Source organism: Sciurus carolinensis, chromosome 7 (genome assembly GCF_902686445.1).
Source record: "Sciurus carolinensis chromosome 7, mSciCar1.2, whole genome shotgun sequence".
Taxonomy (NCBI): domain Eukaryota; kingdom Metazoa; phylum Chordata; class Mammalia; order Rodentia; family Sciuridae; genus Sciurus; species Sciurus carolinensis.
Genome location: NC_062219.1, coordinates 151,760,552 through 151,784,303, shown reverse-complemented (window position 1 = coordinate 151,784,303; position 23,752 = coordinate 151,760,552). Strand labels below are relative to the sequence as shown.

The following is a 23,752-nucleotide window of genomic DNA, read 5'->3' as shown; positions in this document are numbered from 1 at the left end:
CGGCGGGCGGCTCGGAGGCCTCGGCGCGGCCGGGGCCCGCGTCGCCCTCTGCGGGCTCGGGCTGCTCGGCGCGGCCCAGCGGCTCGGCCAGCTGCGCGGCGGCCTTGACCATGGGGTCGTGCTCGATCTCCCACAGCCCCTCGCTGAAGCCGCGCCGCTTGTTGGGCTTGCCGAACTTCTCCTTGGACTCCTCGTACGGGAAGAGGTGCTTGGGGCCCAGGAAGGCCGTCTCGTGGGTCCCGAAGAAGAACACCTGGTAGCGGTTGGGCTCGGCCATCTGCTCCACGCGGGCCGGCCAGTGGGCGTAGCCCTTCAGCTTGGCGAACACCAGGTCCCCGGTCTTGAACTTGCGCCCGCTGTAGCTCGACATGGCGGGCGCGGCGGGACCGGCTGGGCGACGCGGCAGGTGCGCTGCGGGGCGGCCACTGAGCCCGCGCGAGGCCTCGAGGGCGCCGCAACGCCCAGGCGCAGGGTTCCGGCGCCGAGCGGGCATTGCCTCCGAGCGCTGAGGACAGTTGGCCCAGCTCGGACGCCGTGGTCGCAGAAGCAGAGCGCTCCAGACGGCCGGGGCGGTTGTGCGTAGGAGCCTCGGCCGGCTCTCTGGGCCCTGGCGCTGCGACCACCGCGCAGCTGCCTGTGTGCCAGAGTGGCCTGCGAAGCCACCGCTGGGACCACGTGGGAAGAAACAGTGACACATGAGCACATATCTCCATGAAACTTGCCACAGCGTAGGGGCACCTTGCGGGGTCCCGGTGGGCACCTGTGCACTGCAGGAAACAGGAGCCGCGATGGAATGTCCGCCTGGGTCAGTGGTTTCAACCGTCTTGTGACTTCCTTGGGGACCAGGGTTCAAGAACAGGGTGGAAGTCTGACCGAGGGCTGGATCTGTACTGAGGGCACATCATTTGGTGACCAAACTCTAACATTGCCAGGTTTTCAGGGTCACCGAAAGTATACAGCAAGACCGTGATGGTGACAAGCCAGAATTATTGAAATTTCCTGCCTGACCTGGAAATTTCCTTTATTACACAAATATGTGCAACACGTGGCTGTGTGGCCTAACAGGGCCTGGCAAACTGTCTTCCACAGAGAAGAAAACTGGGCTCCTTGCGCCTGCCTTAGGAAGAGGTCTGGCCCGTCAGACCTGTTGGCCACACCGTTTTCCTCGGGACTGCAGACTAAAAAGCACATTCTCAGTTGAGAGACCTTTTTAAGAGAAGTTTCTTCAGATATAGGCTTATTCTAAGGCTATGAATGAGAGTTTCAGTCCCACTGCAGTTCCGGTAAACCTTAACACGTTTTTCAAAATTATTTTTATTTTTATTTTGGGGGTGGGGGTACCAGCTGTGAGCATGCACTCTGAGGACTCCCATATTTATCCTCACAGTACTCAGGGCTCTTTGACTTTTATGAGAAAGACCTTTTCATACTAATCCTGTGTTTAACTGGACAGATATCCTTTCCTAATGTAATCAGTGGAATCATTCACCCATTTCTGGGCAACTCAAATTTTGTTTTGGTTTGCTAGGTTGGATCAGCCATTTTACCTTTAGATCAGAGAGACCTGCTGTGGGCAAAGAGAGATAAGTTGTCCTCACAGTTGGAACAAAAATGGCATCCTTGGCTGAGTCTAAACAATTTCTTTTAGCTTTTATGGTAAGTCATCTTCTTAGAACGTCTCTCTGACCCACAAGTATCTATAGCTTTAGTAAATAAATAACATCAACCGTGAACCAGCAAGCTCCTCTCAGACCCACAGTTGGCTACAAAATTATGACACATTTCCTCCTCTGAATTTCCAGAAAACTATCCATGCTTAGTGGCTGTAGAATATAGGAGCCCACAGGCAGTTAAGGAAGGAACTTGGAATTTCTGTAAGTGGAAGTCTTGCTGAGTGTGTTTTTTCCCTTTCCTCAGATCCCGAATGTGCCGCACCACTGAGTAGAGGGTGCACGAAGGTCTTGCAGGTGGGAAGGAGTCTGGCTCGACTCTGTGTCTGGGAGTGGCATATAGTTATGTCATCAGGTCAGTCTGAAGAAGGACCAGACCTGAGACCCAACCACTCAAGGTGAGTGTGACCCCAGGCAACTAGCAGCAGCAGCAGCAAAACAAGCCAGGCATCCTGGCGGGGGACGAACCTCAGGGGTAAGCAGCCAGGAGGGTTTTAACTGGGCTGTGGCTCTGAGGGCTAGAGCGAGTGACCCAAACCTGTCTGAAACCAAATGAAAGGTACGGTAGGAGACGAAGGCAGGAAGGCCCAGCAGGGAATGCTCTAGATCTACAGGGGGCAATGTGATTCTGATAGGCAAGGAGTATCATTCCCAGCAGATCTCCCACCGCTGAGCTGAGACACAAAGACAGGGATAAAGGCTGGCATGCAGGTGTTTACCTTCGAAGCAGACACTTCATTACAGGGCAATGCAAACTAGTCCTCAGATGCTTAAAGATGTGTCCTTTATAAACACCAGAAAGCAGCGCAGAGTGGCTGTTAGGGCAGACCTAAGGAAGCAGGGGTAGAAGAGAGCGTAGAAAGAATTCTGGCATCCTGTACCTGTTTACCTGCCTTTTGAGGCTGAGGGCAAATGTCATCTTTCAGAGCTCTGCTGCATGGTGTTGAGATGTTTAGAGTAATACCTAGATTTCTTTCAGGACTGTTACACATATTAATGGCATCATGGACCTGAAAGTCCAGACACTGGGCCAGATGGTTTATGATGTACTAGTGACTGTGAAGTAGAATTTTATGAAAGACAGGACTAGCCAGTTATTATCTTTAGGCTAAATGAGAGAAAAGATATATCAAAAGGAGTAGAGTCATGAATAAGGGCATTGAGAGTGAAGAAATAGCCCCACCAGCCAAAGGACATATTACATACAGAGTTGCATATCCAGCCCTTCTTCTGTATGATAGAGACCTCAAATTTCTTGTTACTTGGAAATGTGATTTTGAAAAGTAACGTTCTTCAACTTCACTTCTCGCCTCACGGTAACTTATTTCAGAAAGGGGAAACAGGAGGAAGGCTGGGCCATAAGAGGATGCACTTAGAGTTTACTAGAGACTGCATTCATGGCTGCCTCATGCCTTTGATACCTGAATTCTCCATGATGCAGGTGTGGTGACCCCGGCTTCTTAAACCTTTGAAACCAACTTGTTTTTGAAGTCATTGTCAAAAAAATTTTTGTCACTTGACTCAAAGTGATGAGAGTAGGACAGTGGGTTTGGATCTGGAACGTTTCCCGAGGGCTCACGTGTGTAAGGCCTGGTTCCCAATGCAGCAGTGTTCAGAGGTGGACCTGTTAGGCAACAGTTGGGTCATGAGGACTCTGACCTCTTCAGTGGATTAGTGCATGGATAGCTGGATGGACCACTGCAGGGTTGGAGTAAGCACATTGCTGGGTGTGGGGGGCCGGGGAGTCCCTGGGAGTTTTTATGTTCTCCCTGGCCAGTCTCCCACCGTGAGCAGAGCAGACTTCCTCTGCCACACCCTTCCACCATGATGTTCTTCCTAACCTCAGGCCCAGAGCATTGGAGCCAGCTCTCCATGCTCTGAGGACTCTGAAACTGTGAACCAAAACAAATCTTTCCTCCTCTGAATTGTTCTTGTCAGGTATTTTGATCATGGTGACAAAAAGTCGACTAAGGTGTTCATGGTTAGTTCAGAACAAAGTACTCATGAACAATTTCAATGATTGACTTTTAAAAACCAGATCTCCATGAGGGCAAATGCTTTTAATAGGTCAGGATGATTTAAAACTCCAGTGTACTGAGTACACCTGTTTCCAAAGAAGACAATTTGAGCAGCCGAGTACCTATCAAAACAACACCTAGGAGACCAACACATAACACTTTCCAGTTTCTTTCCTGGAAAACTAATGATGGGATTTAGAAACTGCTTGGTAACAATTATGAAACATGGGCAGTAAAACAATGTAATTATACAGGAGAGTAAATAGATATCTAATTGATATTTTCTTGTTTACTTTTAAATTCAATTAGTTCGCTTTAAACTGTGATTTTAAAGAAATGTAATTATTTTCTGTGTGCTTTTGTTTTCATTAAAAATATTAAATGCCTCTGGGTGTATACAGTAGAAGTGTTTCTGCATTGGTTGATATTTGAAAGCAAGGCTTTACTCTTTCAGAATGTTCTAGGAGATATATTTATACAGAAAACAAGCTGCACCCCCATCATGGGTAGAAAATCCACCTTTTTCTTTTCTTTCCTTCTTTTTTTTTTGTATTTGTTTTGGAGATTGAACCCAGGGGTATTTTACCACTGAGTTACATCCCCAGCCATTTTTATTTTGTATTTTGAAAAGGGTCTTGATAATTTGCACTGGCCTTGAACTTTTGATCCTCCTGCCTCAGCCTCCTGACTCACTGAGATTGCAGTGTTGTGAGCCACCACAATGGCCTCAATTTTATTTTAATTTTTAAATTCACAGCAAGTCTAGTACCTCCATATTTTGTCAACTCTACATTTTATCGGTGTTCACTTAGCCTAATGTTTTAAAACCTCAGGGATTTCTGTAATCCAAGGGAACTATAAGAGAGAGAAGTTTGCTGTCAGAGGGGATGTCCCGGAAGCGCTGGGGTAACTTAAGGATATTCCCTAGGAGAGGTGTACCATCATCCATTTGAATAGTCAGATCTGTAGCCGACTCTGATGATGGACCAGATGAGGGTTAGGATTAGTTTTTCTGAGAAGTATATATGTGTGCTAGCAACGTGGTCTCATCAGCTTGCTGTAAATGCTGAATGGTGTGCAAAAGCGGAGATGATAGTGATCAAAATTGTTTGCCAGACCACTGATTCAGTGGCCATGGAAGGAAATTGCTAACTCTGAAGTGAACGACAACAAACTTATTGTGGCTGGCAACAAAAAATTATGTTTCATTACACTGACTTGGAAATTAAAAGATTTAAAATTTACTCTTTGAGGAAGAGTTTATAAATAAAGTGTTTCAATAATGTGAATATTTTTTCTAATCTTGCACGGTGATATCTATACAGGCCTGCCACAGGAAAATATGTAAATTATTTCATATATATATATATATATATAAAAGTTTAAACAAATAGAAATTATTAATGCTGGTGAGTAATCATTGGGGATCAGGTACATATAACAAGGTGGATTTACATAGTAATTACACAATTAGATGGCCATGCCCGAGGTCTCCAAAATTTTTAAAGTGCAATTTAGTGACTTAAAAATGCTCAAAATTCTGAGTAAAAGAATTGGACAAAATACATAGCACTGGTGACTTATAAGCCTGCATGAAACCTAATTCTTTACCTCCAATCTGAATAGTTTTGGACCTGTTTGAGAGAAGGCTGTTGGAAGTAATAGGGGCGGCTGTGTTGCCTTGGTGCCTGGTGCCTGTGAAGCGTCCAGTTACCATTGGCCATTAGCCCTATTTGGTTAAAAGGCAAATCTCCCTTCTCTTTCTTTATTATTTTTTTAAATATTGCAATCCACATTTTCTCTTGTTACTGTTGTTTTTTTTGTACAAATTATTTATTCTGGCTCTGAGTTTTATTATAAACATAATATTTTTCTTCCCTTTTGCAAAGGGACTATATTGGTCACACAATAAAAACAGTTTTGGGAGACATGATAACAGCAAAGCCACATCTGCAAGCAAATATGGAACCCAGACTTACAATTCCCATTTCTGTTTTTTACTATTATAAGGGTTCAGATATAAGTGCTTAAAATTACCAAAGTTTTCAGGCACATACATTAAGGTTTTTGATGATATAACATCATCTGTCTCTTACTCACCTTCTTGCATAGCTTGCCAACTTTCAAAATAATTACCAAATTATTAAGCTTCAGAAATAGGTAATTTGTGCAGTTCTCTCTTAAGGAAGTCATCACCAATGTGGATGCTAATGAACAGGGTGGGATTTTGAATGAAAAGGTCTAACTTTGAATTAATGAAAACGGCATTTTGATGATGGACAGTAATTCTGATTAATCAAGTTTTCCCTATTTCATTATTGGAAAATGCCTTTAACTTTTCAGTTGATTTTTACTCCTGGGCATCTGTACCCGTGGGTAGTCTCTTTCAGTCCTCACCTCAGATTCAGTTAGATGATAGCTTGCTCTCTTTAAACACAGTGAAAGAAGTATTTACTCTCCAGAACAGTTTCAGTTGTTCTGTGCTAGGAAACATGTATTACTTAGTGAACTAAATAAAGGCTCTAGTGAGTTGAGTGCTCTTGTATAATCCCCAAAACTCATAGCGCATGGGCCAGAGACCACGCACGAGAAGAGGAGAGCAGAGGAAATTCAGCGTGCCTTTGCTGAGCCAGCCGGAGCCTCTCAGCGGCAGCGCGTCCTCCTCCCAAGGATGGAGGTGAGGACACACTTCTGGTATCTGGGTGAGGAGTCCCATAACCCAGAGGGCAGCTTTTCCAACAGTGTCCTCCTGATCACTTGCTTCTCTAAGTCACTTTTCACGATATAAACCTTCTTGGGAAAGGAAGTATTTTTGTTACTTGCCAAACTGAAATATAGAAGTAAAACATTTAGGATAGAGTCTTAGAGTCTTTGCTTTGCAAAATCAGACAGAAGTCCATACTCTATTTGCTTGTCAATGTCTCTCCCTGATGAGAATATGTCATGCGAACAGAACTGTGACAGAGTGGTTGACCCTAACCGCCATTTTAAAGCACATATCATATCCTGTACGCTTGGGTAAAATTTTATATCTACTTTCTCAATTAGTTTCTAGAACACTTTGCTACACTGCCTTACCCTCCCCATTTGACTGCCCATTTTACTCTAAGCATCATCCCTGGGGAAGAAAAACCTGTAGCCAACCCCAGAAGCTGGTTCAGAGAAGAATGACGCAGACACAGAAAACTAGATCCGCTCGCAAGAGTCACAGTGATACCCACACAGGAGAGGCGGAGAAAGCCACCATCACCCTGGAACAGCTTGAGTCCCCAGGGTTTTTCCAGTTACAACGTAAGCTTAGTCCAATGCAAGACCTCCTCGAGTTGAAAACCATTTGTCTGAAGGAGTCTGAGTGAGCCTGGAGTTTTAGAATGAAGTAGTGCTGGGTAGCACAATGATCACATTCAGGACCTGTGACTGGCATGTGATTTATAAAGGTAAAACGATGCTAAAAACACATTGAACGATATTGACCTAGACATCTCTCTCCAAAGTAAATAGTATAGGTAAAGTAGCTAATCAATGTAAAAATAATTAACCTTTCTTCTTTTCAGGGCTATTTATAACTCTGAAAACTCAAGTGGCATGTATTCCAAGCTTTTCTCCAGCTACCGTCTTCTCTCCTGGTGGCCAACCATGATGTACCCCCTTTGAGTACCTGTGAAGCTGATGAAGGTTTCCATTGAACAGGTGCATACAAAATGCCTTCATATTAAACTCAACCACTTAAAGCTAATAATGAATGAGACTTAACAAGGCTGTCATTAGTTACAATTTCAGGCAGTTGTGATTTTATTTTTGCTAATTTTAACTACTTCCCACATTTTCAATATAATGGAAAAAATGTAATAATGAAACCGTACAGTTATTTTTACATTGTGAAAGATAAACTTGGTTTCATTTAGTTTTTTCATGTTCTCTTCTTCTCTTTGCCTCATGAGTGTGCTATGAGTTGACAGGGAGTTTTAGCCTGAAAACTGTAAAGAGCAAGATCTGAGATGCAATGTTCCTTTAGAGCCCTGTCTCAGGCCACCAACTGGTATCTGCATACTTACAGAGCACCCAGCAGAGAGCTCAGTGATTCGGGGAAGGTAGCATCAGCACAGAATGTTTTAACCGACAGTTGTACCAAGTGGTCTATGTTCTGTACATTGTTGGAACATCATTTATGTTCTGCTACGTGATCTATTTCTAATTTATTTATATATTGTCTTTATATATGTTAAGCATTTCCATACACTTGTTGATTTTAAATCCGCTTTATCTATTTCTGATAGAAATACAGTCGGATTTTACCAAAATCCATGGTGCTTATGGAGTCGCCAATTTTCACTAATTTAGGTGCATTTCTGTTTTATGAATTTTGGGGCTATATTGCTAAGCACATATGTATTCTTTATTGTTATATTTTTCTGCTTCCATACAACCTTCATTTCCTTAGACTGAAATAATTGCCTTAGCAAGCGCTTTTGCTTTAAATTCTATGCTGTAGTCTTTGCAATTAGTATTTGGGTGTTAGAGTTCTGAGTTTGTCTATGCTGTTTTGCTTAGTTCTCCATCTTGTAACCAGTACAGGGGTAGATTTGAGCATCCACTCTCACATCAGGTGGTCAGTGCTGTGCCTACCATCTTCTTGTGTTTGGTTTACCTGCTCTCCTACGTACTTGTGGGTTGGCCAAGTTAACTTCGTCAGCATTATCATCGCTGCAGTACTATTATTTGTTTTCCCCCTTTGCTGATTTGGAGACTGTGATTTTCTTCATTCGGCAACTATTCTTGAGTAAACATACTGGACTATAAATTTGCCTCAATAAATCTAAAGATTTCAGCTTCTTCAAAATAACCCCAACCCTTTGGTCCTTTAATGGTTGTCTAGATTGTATTTTTCTCTTTTAAATCACATGTAGTTTTTTTTTTTTTAACCAATTAGTTTGTTTAATTTATTCATGTATTTTACCATTAATTATTGTTTCTTACCTCTTTCCTTTACTTTTGGTAAAGGAAACATATCATTTAGAAAATTGCTGTGACAAGGTTGTGGAGTGGTCGATAAATACTCCGAGCACCTGATAGCTAAAGAGGACTTGTAACTTCACTCAAAAGCAGTGCATGTATGATCTCGCTGATAAGCGGATGATGATACATAATGGGGGGTGGGACGGGTTAGTGTTAGGGTTAGGGTTAGGGTCAGAATTAAGGAGGGGGGCAAGAATGGAGGAAGGAAGGACTGTATAGAGGGAAAAGAGGGGTGGAAGGGGTGGGGGGAAGGGAAAAATAACAGAATGAATCAAACAACATTACCCTATGTAAATGTGTGATTACACAAATGGTATGCCTTTACGCCATGTACAGAGAAACAACATGTATCTCATTTGTTTACAATAAAAAAAAAAAAAGCAGTGCATTCTCAGGCATGTGATCCATGCTTTCAGTCACATCCTTCAGGAGTGGGGAGGGTGAGTGCATCACCTTCCAGAGTCCACCATTGCTGCCAGGACATCTGCCAGAGGTGCAGTGGCCCTTCCCTTTGAAGTAGCACGGCTGCTGTCTCCTCTATCCTTTCATACCTTCCAGTTTCGCCAAGGAGTGTGTGAGTGCAGACTGACTCTCGTGTACCGTGATTGACGGTTGTGGAGACTGGTTCAGAACGTATGTCTGTCCCCAATTCTGCAGTATCTTTGTTTTCAAATATGGCCTCTCACACGTTTGCTGGCGGGCTTGCTTCAGAACACCCACCTAAGTATGTAAAATCCTCTCCACCTATTGCCATGTTCTCAGACTCTAATGACAGTGTTACATTCTGCAAAACTTCTCAGAACTGTAGTCCTATTTATTTATTTATTCTTTGGTTGGGTCTGACTTCAAGGTTACCCCAATGATTATTTCAATAATAAAAGCTTTCTCCTTAAGAATCTCTATTTTTTTTAATACACCTTTCATTATTTCTTTTATATCTGTTTTTGTTCATAAATTCTTGTTCCTTTCTTGGATTCATTCATTTCACTATCCCTTCAGACATTCTAAGCATATTTATTTTAAAACCATTATGGGTATTTTTCTCTTATTTTAATCTAATCTGTCATGATTTCATCTCCTGCTGGTGGCTTGGCCCAAGGCTCACCTGCCCAAGGTCTCCATGCCTCTGTGAGGGGCAGTGTTGTAACTGTTGACTCACTCAGGGTGAGAAGCCAGGGCTTGTTCCAGCCTCCTTTGCAGCCTCAGGAAATCCCACTCTGACCTATGGCCTACCATCTGACCAACAGGGAGACCAACTCTAGTTCCCTCTGCATGGGAGGGATCTTGCTCCTTCCTGCCCCATGGAATGTCCAAGCCCAGATGTTGAGTGACATAAAGTGTTAGTTTCTTTTAATATTATTTATTTCATTCTGTTTATAGTTTATCAATTCATTTAGGACGTATACATTATTTAATTGTATCTTGTATGTTTTATCTACTATTTGCTATGTGTTAGATGAGAACGGGAATGTGTCAAAGCATGGCTTTCTCATGTTTTACATAGGTGTCGGGGAATTATAAGACCTTGAATACTCCTCTACCTAACAGTTCACACATTAGTTAGGACGGGAGTCTATGCATGAAATAATTAGAAAATTCAAAGCAGATTCTGACAAGAATGCCAGGGAAGACCTTTGGAATGTGGCAACATTTGGGATTTTTCTTAAGGAAAAAATAATATTCAAATGGACAGGAAATACAAGGGTTTTGTTAACTTATCTATAGACTCACCACATCATATGCCTTAAAGACATAGTCTCTGAATCTTCTGTTAGTGAGTCTCAGGACTAGACACATCATCTTAGTCATGTGGAGCTGCTACAACAAAATAACAAACTGGATCTTTCATAAATAGCAGAAGTCTATTTCTCACAGTTCTGGAAACTGGTGACTCCAAGGCTGAGGCACCAGTAGATTAGGAATCTGGTGAGGGCCGGCTTCCTGATTCATAATCTTTCTGCTGGACATGTCCTCACATGTTGTCCAGGGCTAAGGGAGCTCTCCTGGTGTCCTTTGTAAGTGTCTTTTAATCCTGTTCACTTCCCAAATACCCAATCTCCACATTCCATCCCATTGGAAATTAGGTTTGAATATTTGAATTTGGGAGGAACATAAACAATCAGTCTGTAGTAGACAGTATGCTAAATTTTAGACTTTGAATATGTGACCAAGTGGAAATATTGAGAGAAAAAATACCATGAAGGTCCTAGACATCTCATGTAAAAGTTTGTCCTGGAAGTTAATTTTTATATTTATGCAAGAGGTAAAATGCGTGTATGTATCTATTTATATTTCCTGAGACATTTTAAGAATACAACTTGTATACTGTTGCATGTAAATGAATAATCTTCCAGGAAAGTATTAGCAGCAACTGAATCAGTATTGAAGCTGCACAGAAATCAAGTATCTAGAGCCAAGCATATCTCATTTTCCCTCTGTGCCTGAGTTTCCAACTTTAAGCTGCTTCATAAACTTTTCATAGCTTTGGAAAAGTCTAAATATACTTGCACTGTATCATTCTCTAATGCATCTCTGATGCATGCTGTTCAGGGCATGTCCTAGGGCTTCCTCCTCCATGCCAAGAGCCAGCAAGGCAAAGGTGAAAAAGGACAAGATATTTCCCCAGGTAGCTCATGCTTTTCTTAGTGTCTCTGTTGCCCCTGGTACATCCACATACAGTGGTGGAGATGATTGGCCCTTTGCATTTGCTGTTCTGTGGCTAGCTTGATTCAGACTAGTAAGATTCCAAAGTGAAACAATAAGTGTTGGCCTTTGTATTGCACAGAGAAGAGCAACTGCCCTGCCGGCATGTGCCAAGGCTTTGGCAAGGTCTGCACATGGATGACTGGACAGCTTCAAAGTTGGTGATGGAAATCAGGAGGCAGGAACGTTAACCTTGGAGACATGTCTGTTTTCAGTCAGCTTGACTTTCATTTATTGCAACCCTGACATTGGAATAAACCTGTTAAATGTATTTTAAAAATGCAACCTAGTGGTAAAACATGATACCTCTCCTTAAAGCTCTTTTAATTGAATGCACCTGGTGCTTCTCTCTATCAATTTATGTTAATGCCACACACAGGCAAGCAAGACCTAATTGCAAATTAAGCAATAAAGCTGTTTATAAGAGCAAATGTTCTCTGGGTCAAGTTCATGAATTTTATATTTATATATGTGTGTGTAAGTAAATGTAAATACGTACACGCTCTCTACGTGTCTTAACCTTTGTTATAACTGACAACTTGTGTCACTCAACGCCAGTTTTACAAAGATCCTTCCTGTGCAGTGACTTGATTTTCCTAAACAATCAGTGGTATTCCCTAATTATCTAAAGTTCTGGATCATTTTCAGTGTAAGATTAATATTCTTTAAAATACATGAAGTACAGCTATGACTGCTTAAGGTCTTGCGTGTGGCTTGGAGACAAAGTTCGACAGCCCGCCTGGCACGCCCAGTGAGCCTTCCTTCTGAAAGCTGGTGCAGACGCCACAGGCCAGGAGCAAACTGAAGGCCCACTTCCTGTCCCCATTCCTGACACTGAGGTTGTCAAACCCAGAGCCACCGAGACCCAGCTCCTCACTGCTCACTTTGTATCTCTGATGCAGGCAGCACTGAAAAGGGAGATCTGAGGATTTTCATGACTTTTGTCACGTTAGGGAAATTTTCTCTGGGGACCCAAACTCTATGGGTGGATTTAGGTAGATTTTAATTCAGTTGTGTTACATAAAAATTTCTAGAGCACCTACAGACATGGGAAATGCAATGGATAATTAAATGAAATAGCCGTCGTAACGGAGCTCACGGGCAAAAATGCTGCCCCCTGCCCCTGCTCTTCGGGCCGCTGCCACAGGCACTCCATGGTCGGTGCTCAGCCCTGGACCCGACCCTCTGTGGACGGCACAGATGTCTACACGTGCCTCACAGCGTGTCCTGATGGACCACCGCACGGAGCGCGCACTGAAATACATTAGTACACCCACACCACCCAGCGCCATAGTGTGGCAACGCGGCACTCCGCGGACTGCCAGCTGCGTACCCTCTGGGTCACCGACTGACCTGGAGGAGTGGCCTGATGCCCAGCATCATGAGGACATGCTGTGTCGCACGTGCGGGCCCAGGAAAGATCCAGATTCACGACCTCAAATAGGGTTTCCACTGCACCGTCGTAAGCGTCTCGGGTCGGATCACCGGGCCCTCGCTCCTCTGTCCACGGAGGCGTGCACTCACGACGCTTTCTCGCCCGGTCTTCATCCACACCTGAGCCTGACGCGTCTCCTCCCTAGACACGCACATGCCGTGCAGACGCTGCAGGTCTCATGTAGAATGCGCAGTGCTGCTTCCCCTGTGTGTATTTTCATTCAGGTAAATGCAGCGCACCCGCGACCTCATTTCGTCTCCTGTTCCCACTAATCCTCCAAGGTCTGGGTGGTCTCGCCAGGGGTTTGTATGTGTGCAGTTTGTAGTCGCAGCTGATTGTGCTTCTGTGCTCTGCCGTGTCCAGGGAGTTCAACTTCTGAATTCCTCTAGTGGCAAATGCTTGGGTTATCTCCAGGTCCCCACTAACACGCGCGCGCGCGCACACACACACGCACATGCTCTAACTAAGGTGCTCATTCCTATTTACCTGCCACATGAGAACTGCTCTTGGATTCTAAAAGTACTGTAGGTGCTATAGGCAGAGTGGTTAATCAATACAGGGGCGAGGTGTGTAAAACTCACTGTAAGGTGAGAAGATCAAGGGCAAGGGAGCTGGCACGAGGAACTGCAGCTCCCTCCGGCACTGAGTGGGTGGTTCCCATGAGAGATCCAGAGGCCACTGTCACATCTCAGCCAAACCTACCCACTGGCCGGCTCTCACATACAGCCATGGTCTCCCAGCCACTGGGACCGGGAGGTCTCTGGTTGTTGAATCTAACCCAGAGCTTGGCTGGCAAGGACTGTGTGAAAGTGGGCCCATGTTTCCAGTCCTCCTGAGACAAGAGAGGACAGGTGGTGACCCTGACTGTCTGGTGGTGATATCTGTCCAGCCCTGTTCAGAAGAGCACTAAGACCATGCCTCTGAGGAGGACCAAGGCTCCTCCTAGGCTGTCCTCATCCAGGGGACCCTCTGAGCTCTAGGACATTTTGTTGGGGAATTTCCAAGTAGTGTTACTTGTCTCTTCCTGTGTTTCTGGGTTTCCTTCCTAGAACAAAGTCTTTCACATGGAGGGTGGAGTGTCCAATGATGGGCCCCGGGAGTGGGCACCATTGGACTGGGCAGACTGGACTTAGCAGAGGCACGGAACAGAAGGGAGACGGGTCAGCTCCTAGACGGGTGTTCAGTCCTCTTTCAGAAAGGCGACTCACATTCTCTCTCTCCTGCCTCTGCTTGAGTCTGATGTCTCCAAATCTAGAGCCCACCTGGGTGACCTTGTCCATACGCCAGTCATCTGCTGGAGACTGGCCTCAGAAGTCTGGCCTGAACATCTGGAGGTCTACGTGCTTCACAGTTCAGTCTTCGCTCTTTCTTCTGATCCCCAGCCCTGCGCATGCCTGACACGTTTCTCCTGGTCTTTCTCCCCACCCCACCTGTCTCCCTTCCACACACTTAGCTAGTTTTATCGTCATCCTCCTCCTCCTCTTTCGCGATGCTGGGAAAGGAACCCAGGGCTACATTCCAAGCACATGGTTTTCTCTGTTCTTTAAATCAGTTAATGCATGTCTATTCTTCCTAAATTTCTGGTTTCTGTGTGCTTTTCTGTGGCCGCCTCCTCTCCAGTCCCTTTCTCATCGTGCATGCTTACCTCTCTATCCTTTTGATTTGGTTTAGTGTACCTCCAAGAGAGAACACAGAGAAATGACAAGTGTGGCTTTTGACACGTTGGTGGGTAATGGGTAAAAAGGCCGGCTGGGAGCCTCCCAATGGACAACTCAAATTTTAGAGCAACACACCTGAGTCCAAGCATTCGAGTACCTAAGTGTGCCTGCACCTCTGTCCATTCAGTTGCTTTCTGTTGTTTATGTCTCTGTTTGGTAGTGACATTTCATTTTTTTGATGCTCGCTGCCCTTACAGGTGATGGAATGTCTCAGTGGACATACTGAAATTTGTCAAGCACCTGGGAACACACATGTCTGGATGGGGACCCTTCATGAAGAGCAGTGCTGGGCTGCACTCCCCATTTTCTGGGTCACGTCTTCGAGGCTTACTGACAGGGCGGGCACTGGATGAGAAGTCTGCCCTGAGGCCCTAACAGCCACGTGGCACCAGTCTCTCATAGACACTGGGGGTAATGCCAGCCTTCGCAGGGTGCTGTCCGCCCGCCTTCCCTGTGTGAGCTCGCACATGCTGCCCTCTGCACATGCCACCCGTGTGCTGTCTTGATTCATTCTGTCACGAGACAAAAACATTTTCCTTCTGTATCCGGTGGTGATGTTCTCCTACAAATTCCGTATTGGTCACAGGCTGATGCTACATGTAAGAAAGTGAAAGATCTGGATCTTACTCTGTTCCCTTTTCTCTAGACTGACATGGGTCTCAATTTCCTCATCTGCACATGGGTAGAGCTGACACACTGGTTCCCTACAGTAGTGGTTGTGAGTAGTGGTATGCCAGCCATACCTCATTCAAATTCCAACGAGGCAAAGTTCTCTGATGCACTATGTCATTTTTTTGAGCATGGCCTGCCATCAGTAAAATCAGAATAAAAATGACAATTCTCACTCATATTCCTTTGTCAGCTTGTGAAAATTAAATTTAAAGATATTTACAAGACATTTAACTTGTGTCTCAAATGTAAGGAGCCTCCAATAAGCATCAGCACCAAGTAGAAACAATATTATTGCATCAAAGTGGTGCACAGAGCCAGAGAGGGGAAAGCGATTATCTAATGTGTTCACATATTGGACATTTCTTGAGTACCTGTGAGGGCCAGAGCTATTCTAAGCATCCATAATGTAAATAGCTCCCATCCAGAGTTTATTTGCGTGGCAGTAGGAAACAGTAAGATATGATATGATGCAATATGAGAAAATAATAAAATGTGAAGGGAAAGCTCTCAAAAGGCAAATGAAGCAGGACAACCCAGGACGGTGTGTGCTGCTGCATGCAGGACGGGGGACTGGGAGACCACAGGGCACAGGGGCCAGGGTGACCTGGGTGGTGTGTGCTCCTGCATGCAGGACGGGGGATGGGAGACCACAGGCTTCTGGGGAAGAGATTTCCAGGTGGCAGGTCCAGGTCAGGCAGAGATGCTGTGTGTGGACAAGCTTGCTGTGCCCAAGAACAGCAGGGAGTCCCTCTGGCCAGAGATGGGAAGCAGGGCCAGAGGAGGTCAGGCCCCTGCAGAGCATGGTGGAGTCCTGAGATTCCACTCCGGACCTGTTAGAGACTGCGGGAGTTTCTTGAGCAGGAAATTACTTGCAGTTCTAGTAGAAATGGCTTGTGATCTCCTGGGGGTGAGTTATTGCCCCTTCGAGCTCCTTTCCTCACTTGTTGCTGGTGTGGGGAGGGCTGAAAGAGAGACTGCACCTGACAACAGCAGGCACAGTGCTCAGTGCAGAGTACCTGCTCAATATCATTCAAATACGGAATTCAGGACCCCTTTCAACCAGGACTGGCTTTCCCCCAGGTTACTCCCTGCTGCAGCCCTTACCCTCCTGTGAGGGTCCTGCAGGGGTCCTGTAGTAACGCTGGCATTGCCAAGGAGGAGTTCGCCAGGCCGCCGCTCCGTCATGTACTAACAGGGTCATCAGCGTAAGTACTAGTCGGTAATGCTGAGAGCAAATGGGCCCAGGACCTGCCTTGCAATTGAACATGAGGGTAGCAGCAAGTGTTTCTTGGCTGGGACTCTTGATAGTTAAGGGGCCCATGGAGGGCAGCTCGGTCTCTGCCCCTGGTGCTGGGCAGAGGAAGCTAGGTGATGGTGACCTGGGAGGACTGGAGAATAACACTGCCCTCAGAGCCCCACATCCCGGGTTGCAGCTGGTTCCTCGTGCACACTTTTGGATGGAACGTCCCATGGAGCCACCCAGAGAGTCACAGACACACACTGGAGCCAAGATTTCAGAGCCAAGCTCTTCTCAGGTTCAGGTTTGACACCCCAGGCTTTCCCGCAGCAAGTGTTTCATTTTGGAAAGAACATTTTCCATTTGATCTTGGCTTCTTAGTTTCATCTTTTAGCATAATGTTTGTGTTGGGTCATTGCCTTTCAGTGACTCAGTAGGTGGATATTCAGGGGCTGGGGATTTATTTTCTATCTACAGCAATCAATTGCGGAGCTCTAAGGGTAGAAGAGGGCCTCTAAACACGGACACTAGCTCGTCAGTGAGTCCTAGAATGCCTGCTTACCTTGAACATTATGGGGCTTGAACATTGTATAAAATTTTAAGTGTCAGTAAAAATAAGTTCAAATTTCAATTACATCTGAAATCTCAGTGAAGTCAGTAGCAAACTCTAATTGCGAGAGAGTCCTTTGGGTCTGATCCATCCGGGAATTCTTGGTACATTTTGCATGACATGATTTAGCACCTCAATAGATGTGGTAGCATGTAGCGAAGTTTCCCTGTATCCTGAAACTCGCTGGGACTGCAAAGCTAAGAAAACCCATCCGGACATGGTCGCGACTCATGTGCCCTCTAGCTGGAGGGACAGGGGTGCTTCTGCTCTGGCCTCAGGGGAGCATCAGGGATTTTCCCTGTATACCAATTCCCGCTCCGAGCACACCTGTAGTCACCCGTGTTGTGATCACACTAGGTAATAGCATACCGACCGAGGCTCTGCACCTCTCGGCCGGGACATGAAGTGAAGATTGGAAGAGCACAGATGATGTTTTCTTTTGGATCCTGCAGGCTGATTCCCCAAATCTTTTCTCTTTGTTACTCTTTCCAAATGAGTCTACCTTGGCTATCTATTGCTATAAATTCTCATGTAGCTCTTCCAATTAGGTTATTTCAGGATGCAGCTTCATGTCCCTTTACCAACATTCCAGCTGCTCCTAATCCTTTTTTTATGTGCTCCTTGGGAAATACAGTAACACAGGAGAACATAGTTTCCATTAGGTAAAATGAGATCTCCCTCCACCCTGCCTCTTGCTTGGGACTGAACGATATTTCCATGCGCTCTCCCTCCTCCCTTTGGAAGCTGACCCTTCCAGTGGCTACATGCTTCATCCATGTTTTTCTTACCTCCTCCCTGAACCTCTTCCATCCATTACTCATGCTTCCTCTACTTTGGTTTCTCGCTCTCCTCAGCTCTTTCATCGGCTCTGACTAAAGATCTGCCATGTGAGAAAGTCTCCTTCCTGCTTTAGCCCTGCCGCCTCCATCTCCCCTCTTCTTCCCAGGGCTTGGAGATGCCCGTCTGCCATCTGGCCATCCTCCCGCCCTCACCTTTCTCCGGACCTTTCCCTCCACAACGTTTCCTAAACTTCTCTTTCGGATCCACCTGACGGTTTCTGTGCCCGGACCGCTCTGTTTCTACTTGTGCATTACATCTGCTCCGAGCTTCAACACCTGGATTTGCACTCCTCCAAAGTCGCTCCAACCTTGCTTGCCTTTGCAGACTCTTCCAAACTCAAGTGCAGGGCTGGGGAGGAAGCTCAGTTGCAGGCTCCTGCCTTACATGCTCTCACTGACGTCTGCTCCAGGTTAGGCAATAAGCTGGGTCCAGGGGCTTTAAAGCAACTAAAATACAGTCCCACACTAGGTATAGATCACAGTCTAACAGGGCAAACAAATCCGTACACCGACAGAAGCCACAAATCCTGCCCATCATGCCTCTTCTATTAAGAAAGCAGATCAGGTTTCCAGAAACTTTGTCTTTTTTTTTTTTTTTTTGTGGTGCTGGAGATTTGAACCCAGGGACCTTGTGCTTGCAAGGCAAGCACTCTACCAACTGAGCTATCTCCCCAAACCTGAAACTTTGTCTTGATTAAAAAAAAACAACAAACTTAAATTGGCCCCAAATTATTTTGTTTAAACATCTCTTTAAATGTCCTGTTTTGATGCCAAGACAACAAAGAAAACTTTCAAGGGCTAGAGAAATGTGAAAGTGTGAATCAGGAAAGATTAACAGGCTAGGGCCTTCCTCGAGAGCCGCCGGGTCCTGCACTCTAGCAGCCGATCAGAGCCCAGAAGGAAAACGCGTGCCCAGTCTGATCCCCACCCTCCAACTCTGCAGAAAGCGGAGAACTTCCCAAGGGCAGCCTCCTCAGCAAGAGCGAAATTTTAAAAGAGGAAGACCCAGGGCACCCAGAGTCAGAAAGCACAATCAGAATAGTTTTAATAGATACCTAGCCAGTGAAATTATCTTTCAAAAGTGATGGCAGGGCTGGAGAGATAGCTCAGTTGGTAGGGTGCTTGCCTCACATGCACAAGGACCTGGGTTCAATCCCCAGCACCACAAAGAAAAAAAAAAAAAGAGAGAGAGAATAAAGTAAGGACATTTACAGGATTTTATACAAAACAAATCAGAAAGACCACTCACAAATATTTCTAAAAGCCACTGTAAGAAGAGAAAAAAATACAGAAGAAATAATAAAGAATAAAATGTTAAACTGGGCTCATGGTGCACGCCTATACTCCCAGCAACTCAGGCGGCTGACAAAGGCAGATTGTGAGTTTGAGGATGGTCCCAGGAGCTTAGCAAGACCCTGTCTCAAAATATTTTTAAAAAGGGCTGGAAATGAGGCTCAGTGGTTAAGTGCCCCTGGGTTAAAACCTCAGTACCAAAAAAATTAAAAAATAAAAATGTTAAATATATGTGGTAAGCATAAATAAACATTTATTGCATAAACATATAATAACTGTGGCATAAACAATAATAACTACTTAGGAGAGATAATAGACGAGATTGAATTAAATATGCATGATAATATAGCATACAAAGCAGAAAGGGATAATTGGTATTAAAGTATCTTAGCTTTATTTTTCTTCAGAAGAGTAAATACTTCCATTAATCTATGTATCTGAAAGTCTCTAGAGTGAGGTAACCATTTAAATAGTAGAAATAACCATAACCAAAAACCCAGTAGAAGAGTCTTACACTCGTATTCAGGATGGCGTGGTGGTAGCAACCCAGCGACCCTTCCACCCAAGCAACACGCAAACCTGACAAATGTACGAAACAGCCGTTCCCAGAACATTGAAATTCAAGCAGCGCAGTGACCTCAGAGACCCCGGAGAACAAGGTGACCCTGACAAAGCCCCTATCGTGGGAGCATTTTGGACTTCAAAACAGAGGGAAGCAGCGCAGATGGGACCTGACAGCCCCATGAATTGAGGAGCCAGAGCTGAGTCTGTGAGTCCAAGGCGGCCAGAGTTCACAGGACAGAGCAATGGAGAGAAGAGCTGCAGAGAGAGCCCTCCAGACATCGCCAGCAGATTCCCCTGGAGAGCCGAGCAGTGCCTGCGTACACCAGAGGGTTCATCCAGGGCCAGGGCCAGGGCCTGCCCCCAACTGCCAGACGAGGTAGCTGCACGTGCTGCCCTGAACTTGGTATGTCCTCATGAGGGTCTTGCCTTGGTCATGGGGACAGTTGGCCTAAGATGGAGCACTGTTCCAGTCCTGCCCAACACGTCTTAGAGCAAGATTTCAAAGGATCAAAGGAACATAAGAATAACTTAATTGCATTCCAGATCAAAGCTCAAGAATATGTAAAGACATAAAAAATACTCATCACCCTCTGAAATAAAATACACACTGCCTAGCATCCAATTAAAAATTCATAGGCATGCAAAGAAATAGATATTTATTCTATTTTGTGTAGAAAAATCTCAACTAAAATCAACTTAGCACTGATATAGATACTATTATCACACAATGACATTAAAGCAATTATTAAAACTGTTCAAAAGAAGTTGAGAAGCATGGACTGTAAATTTTTAAAAAAATATTTTAATTAAACTTCTAGAGATTAAAATAATATCTATGGTAGGAATGCACAGGTTGAAAATAATGGCAGATTATACATTTAAAAATGATACAGTAGTTGAAACTTCAAAATAAAACACATGGAGGAATGAGTTACTTTAGGTAGAAGAGAGTGAAGGGAGGGAAAGGGGAATGGAAATGGGGTAGGAAGGATAGTGGAGTGAAACAGACGTCGTTACTTCATGTACGTGTATGACTGCATGACCCATGTGATCCTGCAATATGTATAATCAGAAAATGAGAGATTACACTCCATTATGTATGATCTATTAAAATGTATAAATGCATTCTACTGTCACGTACAGCTAATTATAACAAATAAAAAAATTTAAAAAGAAAAAAGAACACTGAAAAAACAAACATATAAAATTAAAAAAAAATAAAAACAAAGAAAGAGTAAACTGTGGGATAGTTTCAAGCATCTTACTATAAATGTAATTGAAGGTCCCCAAAAGAGACAGAGGAAGAAAAATGGAAATAGAAAAAAAGAGTAAGCAGAACAAAATTTGAAGAAATAATGGCAAAAAAAAAAAAATCCCAGTATCATAAAACTATAAACTCTTAGATCTAAGACTCTCAACAAAACCCAAGCACAAAGAAAAAATAAAAAAGTATAATAAGACACAGTATAATCAAACTTTCAATAATAATAGTAAAGACAAGATCATTTCTACAGAATAAAGTGCAAGTATAAAAACCCATGGTTGAGCAAGGTGGCTGTGGCGTGTCGGAACATGAAGGGCTTGGTTGCAGTAATAACCGGAGGAGCCTCAGGTCTTGGTCTGGCCACCACAGAGCCACTGGTGAGGCAGAGGTTACTGCTGTGCTTCTGGACCCACCCTACTCAGGTGATGAGGCCCAGGCCAAGAAGTTAGGAAAGAGCTGCGTGTTTGCCCCAACCAACGTGACCTCCAAAAAGGATGTGCAGTCAGCCCTGACTCCAGCAAAGGAGAGGTTTGGCCGTGTGGATGTGGCTGTCAACTGTGCAGGTATGCAGTGGCCATGAAGGCATGCAACGTATAAAAGAACCAGGCCCCACCTTGGAGGACTTCCAGAAAGTTCTCAGTGTGGATCTTGTGGGTTCCTTCATGTGATCCGCCTGGTTGCTGGTGAGATGAGCCAGAATGCGCCAGACCAGGGAAGCCAACGTGGGGTCATCATCAAGACCGCCAGTGTGGCTGCCTGTGAGGGCCAGGTGGGACAAGCTGCACATTCTGCATCCAAAGGGGGCACAGTGGGCACGACATTGCCCATTGCTCAGATCTGGCTCCAATAGGCAGCGGGGCGATGACCATTGCTCCAGGCCTGTTTGGCACCCCACTGCTGACCAGCCTTCTGGAGCAAGTGAGCAACTTCTTGGCCAGCTAGGTGCCCTTCCCCGCCGACTGGGTGACCCTGCATGCTCATCTGGTGCAGACCGTAATCGAGAACCCATTCCTCAACGGGGAGGTCATCTGCTGGATGGGGCCACCCACATGCAACCTTGCAGGGAGAAGGCAGGGAAAATAAACACTGCTGTGCCTCACCTCCCCCTGGGCTACTACTGACTTTGCTTGCCAGTCATCCTCTGTGCCTAGTAAACTATTTTCTTACAAAAACCAAACAAACAAAGAAAAAACATGATTGGCATCATATTAATGGAAAAATACCAAATGTTCTCTCCCTAATATCCGTAAAAACACAGGCATGTCAACTTTTGCCACTTCTTTTCAACATTTTACTTGAGGTTTTGGCCAACGCAATATAGTAAGAATAAGAAATAAAAGGCATCCAGATCAGAAAAGTGGAACTGTCTTTATTCATGGACAACATGATCTTTGTGTGGAAAATCCACTGAAAACTTTAGAAAGATTCCTATAAATAATATGAGCTTAGCAAGTTTGCATGGTTAAAAGATTGATAACAAATCAATTGTTGTAGCACAATTTCTGTGTACTAGAATTGAACAAAGTGTATTGTTCAAGTATAAACAATAATATTAAAAATATAAAATATTTAGAAATGAGTCTGATGAACATTTGTTCAGTTGAATACCATAAGATATTTGAGAGAAATTAAATGAGACATAAGTAAATGGAAAGATCTACTTTGCTAATCGGAGACTCTGTCTTGTTCACATCATTTCCAACGTTTTGGTTCACGTATTCAAGAAAATCTCAATAAAAATTTCAGCATTTTTTTTGCATTGAGATTAACTAGGAATTTCTGATATTCATACAGAAATATAAAGGACCTGGAATCACTAAAATATTTTTTTAGATGAATGAGTAATAGTACCTATGTGTGAGTTTTAGTTTAATTCTGTAACATAAATACAGTTTAGTATGCAGGTCTGTATAGACAGTGAAAAGAAACAGGCCCACCCATGTAGAAGGAACTTAGTGGGATTATTATGATATAAAAACCCTAGAGATCATTGAGTATTGACAGAGGTAAAAAATAACAAAGTGAAGATAACAAAGAAGTCTTTTCAATATACTGTGGTAGAATAACTGGTATAATAACTATTTTTAAAAGGAAGGCAGCAGGAATGGAAAGAAAAGGAGAGAGGCAGGGAGAGAGTGAAATTATTTTAAACCATTTTTTTGACCCACATACAAAATTCAACACAGATCATCGGCCTCAGTATAAAACATAAAATGTAACATTTCCACAGGAACAGGAGAAAGTTCTTGATCTTGGCGTAAGGAACGCGTCCGTAGCTGTGATCGTGGAATAGCACACCAATGAAGGAAAGAAAACATATAAACTAGATTTTCTCAGCGTTAACAGCCCCCACTCCTTAGAGATGCTTCTGGGAGTGTGGGCCAACCCAACTGTGAGAAGCTACCTGCAAATCACACATCCGACAAAGGACATGCATCCTACTGTGCACAGCACACTTAAAGCTCGTAATGAAAGAAGACGTCCAATCCTGCGAAAGAGGGGGGAAATGATCATAACAGATGCTTTAACAAAAAAGACAGGAAAATGAAAACGTAAGCACATACAACAGTGTTCAAATCAGTCATGAGTGGAAAGCAAATTAAACTGAAAATGAGACAGTTCGGAGATTTCCCCGCAAGCCCGAGCTGCTACAGTGGCTTCCCAGCACTTCCCACAGACCTTCTTGTTCCGAGTCCTTGTCCTGACCATGCTG

At 44.4% G+C, this 23,752-nt stretch overlaps 1 pseudogene; it reads left to right on the top strand.

The window, feature by feature from the left end:
• Window positions 1–368: 368 nt before the first annotated feature.
• LOC124989471 (3-hydroxyacyl-CoA dehydrogenase type-2-like) lies at window positions 369–22,160 on the top strand (annotated as a pseudogene).
• The last annotated feature ends 1,592 nt before the right edge of the window (window positions 22,161–23,752 follow it).